At 34.0% G+C, this 12,959-nt stretch overlaps 1 long non-coding RNA gene across 1 annotated transcript in view; it reads left to right on the plus strand.

Moving 5' to 3' along the window:
• The window catches only part of LOC129401575 (uncharacterized), a 353,431-nt gene that overhangs the window by 152,452 nt on the left and 188,020 nt on the right, over window positions 1-12,959 (plus strand). The window lies entirely within an intron of this gene.

Genomic DNA, 12,959 nt, shown 5'->3' on the forward strand with positions numbered 1-12,959 from the left:
ATTCCTATGGTATGCTGAGGATTGAATCTGGGTTGGCTGCATGCAAGGCTAAAAATCCCTTCCCGCTGTGCTACTACTCTATCCCCTGCCCACGAATCCTGAAGACTGATCTCTGAGCATAGAGCCAGGAGTTGGCACTGAGTACAGCCAGATGTGACCAGAAAACCCAAACAAAGCAAAACAGTAAAAAAAATGCCCCAATCATAAGAGCCCAATATATTTTCATTGGGCTCTTGATTATTCAAGTTTTGTCACTCCAGCCCTCTTTGAGGCCATTTGCTTTGTTGCACATTTTTCTAGGATCAGGGATCAGACAGACATGCTTCGCAGAGCATGTTTCCCTTCTTCCCCACATCTTTCTCAGCTATCACATTATTAATTCAGAAATCTGTCCTCCCCCAGCTTCCGCAGGTGTGTGCCGTCTCTGATAGCGCTCTATCATTCCGGCCTTCTTATCAGTCAAGGTTAGTGCCAGGTTTTTGATGTCAAAAACTTAAAACAGAATTTTAATTTGAAATCATGTGAGTCATTGTTAGAGAGTTTTCTGTTAAAGGAAGTTCACTCTGAAGTTTTTGGTACTCTATTGAGTGTTGCTAAATAATGTGGTTTAGACTTTTTGACATGGACAGTAATGAATGCCATTGAATTCTGGATGACTGTGATCATAGTGTTATCATGACTTTTAGTTTTAGATCACTGTGAGTTAATATAATTTGTATAGAGCTAATGATATCTTGCACATGACTGCTTGGTTTGGTGTAAAGAATACCAGTTTTACTGTCATACTATGATTGTCTCATCTATAGAAACATAATAATCCAACTTTCTGAGGCTTTTCTCTCTTCATATAGAAAATAGTAATGTATCTTTCTAAAAGTCTCAAATGATATACTACAACAGCTATCAAAAAATAGACTAGAATAAATTCTTCTTCTTCTTCTCCTCCGCCACCTCCTCCTCCTTCTTCTTCTTCTCCTTAGTCTTCTCCTCCTTCTCCTTCTCCTTTTCCTTCTCCTTCTCCTTTTCCTTCTTCTTCTCCTTCTCCTTCTCCTTTTCCTTCTTCTTCTCCTTCTTCTTCTTCTCCTTCTTCTTCTTCTCCTTCTTCTTCTTCTTCTTCTTCTTCTTCTTCTTCTTCTTCTTCTTCTTCTTCTTCTTCTTCTTCTTCTTCTTCTTCTTCTTCCTATTCTTCTTCTTCTTCTTCTTCTTCTTCTTCTTCTTCTTCTTCTTCTTCTTCTTCTTCTTCTTCTTCTTCTTCTTCTTCTTCTTCTTCCTCCTTCTTCTTCTCTTTTCCTTTTGGGCCACATCCGGTGATGTTCAGGAGTTACTTCTATGTCTGCACTCAAGAATTACTTCTGGCAGTGCTCTGGGGACCCTATGGGATGCCATGTTTAAGGCAGCACTTAGTAAACTTAATGTTAGTCATAATTACATGAAATACACATAATTCATAGTGAATTAAAATTCTAGTTTTAAGTTTCTGGCTTATATTTTCTATCTTTATACATATCCAGATGTAAAGCTTGGTCTCACTTAAGTGAAAAAAGTTATTGTTTTATTCTTGCTTCATTCTTCTATTCTCATTATATGTCATCAATTTCCTGTTTGAAGTTTTAGTAGCTTCACTTGACTCCACTTCAGCTTTAGTTTGGAATCCCATTATCTTGAGTATAGAATACTTTGTGTCTTGGGTAAATTTCTGATGAAAGACTCTGTATAGCCATGAAATTAATCACCAATCTTTCTCTATATCTGCCACATCTCTACATCTGTCCCGTAGCAGTGTTAGTTGTGTCTTGATTTGTTGTCATTAGCTCAATCTCTCATTCAAATAGCTGAACCCTTGACTACATTTGTTTATTTCCATACTGAGTACCTAATCCTTCATCCCCATTTGCAGATTTTTTTTTAGTTTTTATTCACTAAAATTTCACTGTGGTTTTGATTTATTTTACCCTGGATTTTTCTTCTGAATGTATATTTTAAATTACTACAGTCTCTTAAACTTACTATGTGTATCAAAGTGAAAGAAATGTAATAAATAGTGAATGATGTGACATCTTGCTTAAAAATATTTTGTGCTAAATTGTAATCTGCAAATATTTCCTTCATAAGTGATATTTCATTGAGATCTCCCCAAATATGCTTGCTTCAGGTAAAAATAGCAACCTACATACCAAACACGTATATGTGGGCATGTATACATATGTTTATTTATATACACACACTTATATATTTGAGTATTTCCTCTATACCTCTGGGAGAGCCCGGAAAGCTACTGAGAGTATCCCGCCCGCACAACAGAGCCCGGCAAGCTACCTGTGGTGTACTCCATATGCCAGAAACAGTAACAATAATGGGCTTCATCCCCCTGACCCTAAGCGTGACAGGGAAGAACGAGACGTTACTGGCACCCACTCAAGCAAATTGATGACTAATGGGACATCATTGATACAGTGATACTTATATATTTCATGATATATCACAGCAGGATGTTAAAAGGGATTTTTCCTAGTTTAGTATTGATTTTTATGAGACCTGAAATCTGAGAAAATGGTGCATGTACCCACACTTCCTTCAATACTTTAGATCCTGAGTTTGACCACTGGAGAGGTAATCTAGCTATTTATCTTTAAATGATTAGTGATTATTGAGTATGTAGCTCAGTAGTATGGCACTTGACTTGCGTGTGCAAGGTCCTGCCTCCATCCCTGCACTACAAAATAAATAAATAAATATGAAGAATAAATAGGGGCAAAGGTGTGGGACAGAGTTACGATAAGATAAGGTGTTTATTTGGGTTCAGTACTTGGTACCACATGGTCCTTGTAGCACCGCCAGGATATTCCTGAAAATAGCCCCTGAAATAGCCCCTGAGAAAATTTGAAACCCCCAAATTAAGAAGAACATGGCCAAACAAACAAAAAGAAATACACTTCAGGTAAAATATCTCATGTGAAATAGCATTAACACAAGTTACAGCTGTGCTATACAAATGATTCTTTATGCTTAATTTTTTTTTTCAAATTCTCATCTCTCAGATGAGTCAACCTTGTGATTAGGGTAAAGCAGTAATGGTATGGCTTGTGAAAAAAATAATTGTTATATTTACCCTCTCCTCTTTTTTTAAGATAGCAGTTTCTGAGCCCAAGTCAGAACCAGCTATCAGAGATCAAAACATCATATTAGAGTTACCCTTGTAATACAGATCATTGTCTATCAAGCGACATGTCTTCTGAAGATTTTACACAGTAAGATAGCTAGTCAATTTATACTAGCAAGAGAAAAACAATGAGAAAAAAAGATTATTTGGTTTGTTTTTATTAAGATACTACCAAAACCAAGTAGTTCATGAATCCTTTCATAAAGCTTTATGTTAGACCCCATTTATATGTTTTCCATGACACTATACTTAGCAATGCAGTGTTGAAAATCTTAAATGAAATGGATACTGGTTTTGAAATATTCATGGGTATACAGACTTTTTGATTGAGGCAAAAATATTTAATGAAATCAAATCTGCCAGACTTTAAATTGCAATTGAATTCACATGAATACAAATGAGCTTAAGTATAATATTCCATATGTATAAAAACTCAAATAAGAAAATATAAATCAGCATCTATGCTTGTATCTATTTAATTCTAAGCCATGATAAAGGAATTGCTCTGTTGCTGATCATTAACATACTACTAAAAATTGTAATTTCTTTCCATTTTATATGATACTTTATTTTGCCTGATTTTGTGTTCACATAAAATAGTTCCTTGTGACTTACATAAATGTGAAAATGAGATATTTTTGAGAAATACTATTGGCAACAAAAAATTGGCTAAGGTAAATAGTTTAAGAATTGCTAGAGGCTTATGTGCATATCAAATTTATCACTTTGCAAATTCATATCATATACATTTAAATTCATAGGTTTTGCTTTTATTATTCCATTTCTTTTATATGTCTGTTAATACATGTTTTGCTCACATTCTTCAGTTTTCTGTGTCCATTTCCATGACTCTAAAATTTAGGTAAATTGATTTTTATTACTTCATATGATCTAATTAGAATGTTTTATGAATTCCATAAAACACAACATTGTTATAGTAAATTACTTGATACAGCGATTCAGGCCTTCACTCAAAATTTATATTAATATAGCAACTTTAAACCACATTAGACTATAAAAAATGGGTAACATAAAGCTAGTTTCAATATTATGAATATAGTATTTAAATTTTAAGCTAAATTTATTTAGCGATATTAAAATTAACTTGCTTATTATATGATTAATCAGTAGTTTCTCTTGTCAAGTGTATGCCAACCTATATCAAAATAAGCATAAAAATGATCATGCAAATGCTTAAAGAGCAGCAGAAGTTGCAAAATTTAGAAATAAATATTAATCCGTCATCAAGAGGTTAACCAAGCAGAAGCGAATTAATTTCCCATATTTACAGTTTTTGAGACCTTCATAGTGATATGCCTAAAGCTTTATCACCTAGAATACTTATTACTGAAGCTTGCCTAGCAGCAATTGAATGACATTAACAGGAAACACTAAATACAGTTCATTTCCTAAGGCACTGAAATATGCTAAACAAGGTAAGAAATGTCAAATGATCCTGAAAATTTAAAGTGATAGTGAAGTGTAAGTTAATTTTATCTTAGTCATCTCTAGCATCACTGTTACTGAAGACAGATTTTGTGCACCGGCATTATTTGCTAGATATTAAAAGCTGCCTTTTGATATAGGAACTGACTCTTGCACAGCTTTTCTAAAATATGATTGACTGAAATGTGTTGATTAAATTTTGTAGTGAGGCAATTACAAGAGTCCTCGCTAATAAAATCCCAATGTAGTTTATAAGTTTATAATAAAAACAGCCATTCTGTGCCAGTCAGTTTTCAAAATGCTTTCATAAGCAATATCCTATTGATTTCCATGAAAATCATTACAGTAGGAAATAGTTATCTGTCTTTTAAAGATGAGGCCAATTAAGTTTCAGAGAGATTAAGTCATTAGCTAGTAGATGGCTGAATTTAAACTCTTTTCAGGTTCACTGTCACTGTCACTGTTTTTCATCGATTTGCTCGAGTGGGCACCAGTAACGTCTCCATTGAGAGACTTCTTGTTACTGGTTTTGGCATATCAAATACACCACGGCTCTGCTGTGCAGAAAGGATACTCTCGGTAGCTTGCTGGGCTCTCTGAGAGGGACAAAGGATCAAACCCGGGTCAGCCGAGTACAAGGCAAACGCCCTACCCACTCTGCTATCTCTCCAGCCCCAGTTCAGGTTATCAAGTCTAAATTCAGAATCCAGAATCCAAAATTTTTCTAATTTCGTGTCCTTAGACAATTGCAAAATCCCTTTGTATATGTTTCCTTAAGAAATTAAAGGAGTATAAAGAAAGCATCTTCCTTGTAAGGCTGCTTGGTGATTAAATGACTTGGCATCTAAAAAGTTCTGCAAATGCACTTTTTTTTAGCAGATGCCAATATATATTTGTTGATTCTTGTTGAATAACACCAAATGAATCTTGATTTTAAGGTAGTATATATTTGATGTACTGGTCAGAAGTCTTTGTGTTTGTTTGGGGGTCGCACTCAGCTATACTCAGGACTTACTCCTGGCTCCTCTGTGATCAGGGAACATTCCTAACAGGATTCAGGAGAACATACGGGGAATGCAACTGCCATGTACAAGGCAAGCATCCTACATGCTGTACTATATCTCTAGACCCAGAATTCTTTAATCTTTCATCTTTTGTGAGATACATAAAAATAGATCTCTCTGTCTCTCTGTCTCTCTGTCTCTCTCTCTCTTTCTCTTTCTCACACACATCACACACACACACACAACACTGAGTTGAGAAAGTTGCTAGAGTAAGTCATACATTCAAAGGAGTATCTAAATCTCATAACAGATGTCAAAAAAGAGTTATTTGGTGAGGTAGAGGATTTGGGCCACACCCTGCTAAAGTGTTCAGGGGGTAGGCCTCAGTCATGAGCTTGGGAGTGACACTCAACTACGAATAAATTTGTAAGCTTCAGTGCCTAGATGTTTAAAAGGATATTGTTTAAGAGTGCTGCTTAAAATTTTCTCTAATTGTTAAATATTTAATTAAATATTTAATGTAGAATCTTAGCATTAACAACTGTGCTAGAATTTTTTTTAGTTGGGTAACAGCAATGGTCTTGTTTTTATAATGCATTTGAACCTGTTTCTTTTTGAGACATACGTATACAAAGAGATGTAGGAAATAGTCTCCTTTTTTTCACTCTGGAAACTAAATTCAATTACAGTGAAAAAGCTGAAACTTCTAGTTTTCTGGTCCTATCTAAGGTATAGTGTAGCATAATGAAACAAGAAATCACACTTCTGCCTTTTGTAAGGATTTATCTAGATTAATATTTACCAAATATTTGTGGTGGTTATTTATGCAATATGTGTGATGGTACATACATATATGTCATGCATGTAATTTTGTGGATGTTCACATATATGTATTTTAATATATTTCACATGACTGTGTCACAGTTATGTGAAAGAAATATTAAATTTTATTTCTTTCTTTAATATTTTTAATATTAAATTAGAAAGAAATATTAAATATGATAAATAAAATTATACACAGTATATGCTTTTTAAAATAATGACTAAAATCATAAATTGTCTACAAAAAAGATATTGGCAATTTAAAGAGCCTTAAATGTTTTAGACTTTGCCAGATGTTCCCATGTTTTAATAGCACAACTTAATAATTTTGGAAGCATTCAGTAAGCTTCATCAGTAAGCACACATTTTAAGCATTTAAATTTTAATTTACTATAATATGAATAATTAATTTAATAACCAATTATAACAGGTTCTATTGATGTAATTAAACAGCAAAATTTACAGATATGTGTTTTTCTACTTTTTAAAAATGTAGTCACCATGAAATTAGTTATTCATGATACTGTCCCCCATTTAAAGGTATATTTTTTAAGATATGAAATGAAACTAGTTAAATTAGTGTCTATAAAATATGAAAATTTCTTTGAAAGTCTAGTGTTGGGGCTGGACTGAGCTACCAGGATGAGCCCAGTGGTTTGGATGAGGTTGAACTGCCTTAGTAAATAATTTCTTTTGGCTGCCCTAGTAAATAATTTCCTAAATTATGACAAAATTGTCAGTCTTCCTTTTCTCACAGATCCCTGGTTCTGCTTAAGCCTGTTTGTTGTCAGTATGCAGATCCTAGGTACTTAGCTTGTTTGTTGTAAGTATGTAGATCCTACATTGTTTGTTTTCCTGTATGCAGAAGAACTTTGTGTGATCTTCCCATAACTCCTTTTGTGACTGTATTTCACCCTTAAGAGTTTCCATGATCAATAAAAGGAGATTGTCGGGCTCTCTACCTTTGTCTAAGAGTCAGAGAGAATCTAGACACTCCGTGACATACATTTCTTCCACGTTCCTTGTCTCAGCACCTCTGACCGCACGAATGTTCACGCAACAGTCTAGTCTGATCTGTAGATGATAATGTATAATTTCAATTCAAATTTTATTTGCCTTCAATAGAAGTTTCTAAAATTATTTATCTTATTTATTGTGCAATGTTCTCTTTAAAAAAAATATCTGCCACTTTGACAATTGATCATGTATATTCCACAGTTGACTGACTTGTTCTGAAACCAGTTTTAGTTTTAAGATGGGAAATAGCAGTGTTTTAATTTAAGGTTAAATTTACGTCAAGAATAAAACTGATGTCTCTGAAAGACTGACAGTGGTTCCCACAGTTGGAAAAGACGGACAGAAGTGTAAGACTGATTCCATACATTTAATTATATGCTAATGAGACTCATTTAGTTCGATGTAACTAGAAATATAAATGGAATTTGCTGTATATGGGATCCATCCAGAATGTATTTTTTCTATGTGCATCTCAGGGACATCAGGAGAAGTTTTCTTACAAATATGTATCTGTGTTAGTATGATAGAGACTATAATATCTTAAAATGTTTTACATAACTGTTTTATCTTGTGTTTCAGATTAAATACTAAGCTTAATGTTTTCAATTTTGTTTGACTTTCCCTTGGCATACACGTATTAATAAAAGATGCTTAATATCATGGGCCGGGTTCGATTCCTCCGTCGCTCTTGGAGAGCCCAGAAAGCTACTGAGAGTATCTCACCTGCACGGCAGAGCCCGGCAAGCTACCCGTGGCATATTTGATATGACAAAAACAGTAACAAGTCTCACGATGGAGACGTTACTGGTGCCCATTTGAGCACATTGATGAGCAACGGGATGACAGTGATACAGTGCTTAATACCATTTTATTATATACATATGCCCAAAGCATTAAATAGAAGTATTTAATAAGTATGTCCTAAATGTTAAATAATGATGTACTAATCACTAAATAGAAATCAACATAGGGGAAGGGATTGGACTGATTAATGTAAGGCTTTGAATTTTTTCTTTCAAATGATTTTCATCTTGTGGATTATTGTAGCTTTTGTATCTACAAAACATATTGTTCCAAGTAAATTTTAGGCATTAAGTTTTGAGGTTAGGATCAGTCCTTCTGACTGCCCCACTTTCTATTTTGTTATATAGGGCATTTGACAATGCTATACTTATACAATTTTGACATTTGATAAATTATTAAATCTTGAGGTCCTTTAGGTATAAACAAATGAGTATCATCTATGTGTGAAAATATATCCTTAAGATTATGGAAGAAGAACATGAACAATAATTTAGTGTGAGCTGATCTATAACAAAAGAAGTGAATAAAATTTCATCTGAATGGTATTTTTTTAATTAATTATATACATCTCACAATGGTGACTTTACTGGTGCCCGCTCAAGCAAATCAATGAACAATGGGAGGACAGTGCTACAGTGCAATTACATACATAGATTAATAAATGATTGTCTAGATTTAGATAATAGGTAGACCTTAATACATTGTGCAAAGATTGGACCCTGATCATTCAGTAAATAACTAAAAGTCGTTTTCTAATGATATTGTCTAATGATTTAGACTAAAACTCATCTAAATAGAACCAACCACTGTTCTCTAACTACATTTTGCTGAATGAAAGTTTTTTTTTTTGAGTGATGAATTCATCTCCAGGTGAGTACATGTTTAACTCACCAGAGTACACAAAGTCTTTTGTAGGACTTTGGTTTTAAAGGAACAATAGAACACTCCTTGAGACCTAACCTTGAGTATGAGACTCTGAACTCTGAAAATGTAGTTATTGGTGTTGAGCATTAGAAAAAGGAAAGTTGTAAAGATGCATTCCAATTAAAGTTGCATGACTTTTACATTAATGTGGGATGAAAAAATGCTAGAATGGGTTCTAGAAACTTTGAGGATATTTTGATAATTTTAAAATAATCTTAAAACAGGTTTTTCATAATAAAAGGAAAGTTACTATATCACCATTCTGTCTTTTAACTCCAAAAATTGTAATAATAGCTCATCCTTTTATAACCTCAAATAACATAAGCAGAGACTTGAATTCTGAGAGACATGAGAATTTAGAAAATATTTATTTAATAGAAGCTATATTTAAAATGTTTTCATAAATGAGTAACCTTGAGAAAATAGATAACCATTATTATTTTAGAGTCTGAAAATAAGGCTAAGACATGGTTTTTCCTTCAATACATTCGCTAAATCTCTTTATGCTAGCACATGTTTATGTTATACAAAACAAATTTAAGAAATTAATAACCCAATTATCACTATAAATGAAGGTGATAATAAGAATGTACAAATCTAGATTGATTCTGACTAACTCAAATACTTAAACTTAAGGACTGGGATGTGACTGTCAGGTGGCTAAAATAAATGAAGAGTCAGTGAAGAGAGCAGGAAGAGTGCCAATTAGAACATTGGATGAAACCCAGAATTCAATCCCTTAATGATGTGTTTAATATTGCAGGGCATGTTATTGTGATGTTTTACGTCAAAGTGCTAAATATATTTAATCATTGCCAATGATTTTCTCTGCCATCATTTTAGAAAATATTCATGTTTGAAAGATTTATTTCACTATATAATGCAGATATGTGTGTATGTTCTGTAAAACTTGAATTTACTAATCTGATGGCTACTTTTGAACAATTTTTCTGTATAGTTAGCAGTGCTTTCTATTCTAAATCTTATCTAAACAAAAAAGTGTATGGTGAACCTTCAAAATAACATATTCAGAAGGACTGCATTCTTTTAAAAGTACATGTATTATTTTAGATAAAATTCGATATTCCTTTTGATGTGAGATTTTAATCTAGGAAATGTTTATGTTTAAAGTGTACTTAATAATTTATAGCTTTTAGTTTTTGTTAGTGTTCAGTTTCAGAAGTTCTAAAAATGCACTCCTTCAAACAACTTGAAATGACTGAAATAGTTTATGTACTAATAATTCATACAAATTCAAAATTATTATAATGTTACATTCATTTCTAATTCTACAGTTGCAAGACTTCATGATTTGCCAGTTTTTGTGAAGGAAGCTTCATTGTCACTGTCTCTGAACATGTCCCATGGTTCATCGATTTGCTCAAGCGGGCACCAGTAACATCTCCATTGTGAGACTTGTTGTTACTTTTTTTGGCATATCAAATACAGCAAGGTTAGCTTGCCAGACTCTGCCATGTGAGCGGGATACTCTTGGTAGCTTGCAGGGCTCGCAGAGAAGGATGGAGGAATCAAACCCGGGTTGGTCGTGTGCAAGGCAAAGCCCTACCCAGTGTGTTATCACTCCAGTGAAGGAAACTTAGTGTAGAATACTTGACTCACATTTCACTCAATCACTGTATTATGTATAATTATTATTTTAAGGACATTAAAATATAAAAGTTTAGATACCCAAGGGTAACCTACATGCCAAGACACAACTCACTTGTCTTGTGAAACAAAACTTTACATTTCAAAAAATTCTTTGTATGTAAGCAGTTTTTTTCTCTACAAGAAAAATTGGATTAACTGTAGCACCATAGCACTGCACTGTTGTCCCTTTGTTCATGAATTTGCTCAAGCGGGCACCAGTAACGTCTCCATTGTGAGACTTGTTGTTACTGTTTTTCGCATATCGAATACAGCTCGGGTAGCTTGCCAGGCTCTGCCTCTGCCGCGCGGGCGAGATACTCTTAGTACCTTGCAGGGATCTTGGAGAGGGATGGAAGAATAGAATCTGGGTCGGCCACATGCAAGGAAAATGCCCTACCCACTGTGCTATCGTTCCAATCCTATTACATTAACATCAATAGAAAATAAGCAAAACTATAAGTGATAAATATAAGTCATAAAATATGTGGGCTAGAGCGATAGTACAGTGGTTGGGCATTCGCCTTTCATGAGGCCGACCCACGTTTGATTCCTCCACCCCTCTCAGAGAGCCCGGCAAGCTACCGAGAATATCGAGCCTGCGCGTGGCAGAGCCTGGCAAGCTACCCGTGCGTATTGGATATGCCAAAAACAGTAACAATAAGTCTCTCAATGAGAGACGTTATTGGTGCCCGCTCGAACAAATCGATGAGCAACGGGATGACAGTGACAGTGACAGTGATAAAATATGCACCATATTGTATCAGAAAAAATAAATCTTAATTGTGAATTGGTTAATTCTGAAAGTCAGTTGAACTATAAGAGTCTATTAACATTGTGACATAGTTTTTTACCACAACTCTAATCGCTGTTAGTTGGAGTTTCTAAAACAAATATGGATCGTATGTCTCTCTATAAAAAACTGAAATATTAAATTTTGTGTGGTGTTCCCCCTTAATTGATATGATATTTATATGATAAAGTAGGATTTTGCCACTGATAAAGGTTAATGTTTGTAAGATTATGCATTTTGCAGTTTAACACTATCTAATTCAGTTTGTAAAAGTAGCATTTTCAAAGAAAAAGTGTAGCATTTTTCCCCAGAGATGTTAGTTGAGATCTTCATTTTGACAATTTCTGTTCATAACTATTTGGATAAAATTCAAAATTATTAGAACATACTTATCCATAGTTATATGAATAGAAATATATTAATAATATTAAAGCAATGATACATTCTTGAAGCATTATTGACTACTCAGAACTGATGATAGGTAAGTTAGTGGTAATTTCAATTTGTTGATATAAATTTGGAATTGAAATACAGAGCTGGATCTATAGTACAGCAGGAAGAGCACTTTCAATGTATAGAGCAGAACTTGGTTTGATCTCCAGGACATAGATGATCTCCTGAGCAACACCATGATCCCTGAGTGCAAAGCTACGATTAAGCTCCGAGCACTTTGGGTGTAGCCAAAGTGCTCCCACCTCCACCAAAAAGAAATACTGTGGAAAATAATGTAATCTTGAGTAATCAATTTATAACTCTTGAAAACTCCAATTATAGAATGATAGTTTAAAACTTTACAATAACTTAAACTCCTTTCTTTCCTATAGTAATTTTTGTAATTGGTAATTTTGTGCACAAATGATGGAAATGAAAACCAAAGGACTTATAATAAAAATAAAATTCCCAAGAAACTTTTAATTTAATGTACAGGCACAAAATATTACTATATATTATAACCTGTATCATATATACTTTTACATAATTCAAAATTGTATAAAATCTTAGAGCCCAGTTGGTATATTTCCTCTATGTGTTTACCCGTGACTCACAGATTGTCAAGTTCAAACCAAGAGTAATGTTTTGTTGCAACTATAAGCTGCAGAAGAGTTCCCTGTGGTCTCTGAATGCTGAAGCACTCCCGCATCTGGGTTCTAATAGTCTTCTAAAAGATAAATCAAAGAGCCTCATCAGCAAGGCTGATGGTTGCCTTTTACATTATCTTTGGGGTGAATAAAACCCTGGGGGACTGATTGACAGTTTCTTCTTTAACTCCCTGTACTTCAAGGCTGTTCACAATTCCCCAGAGCCTCCCATCATCTACATCTCAAACTAAAAGAGGGCCAAA

Source organism: Sorex araneus, chromosome 2 (genome assembly GCF_027595985.1).
Source record: "Sorex araneus isolate mSorAra2 chromosome 2, mSorAra2.pri, whole genome shotgun sequence".
NCBI classification, from domain to species: domain Eukaryota; kingdom Metazoa; phylum Chordata; class Mammalia; order Eulipotyphla; family Soricidae; genus Sorex; species Sorex araneus.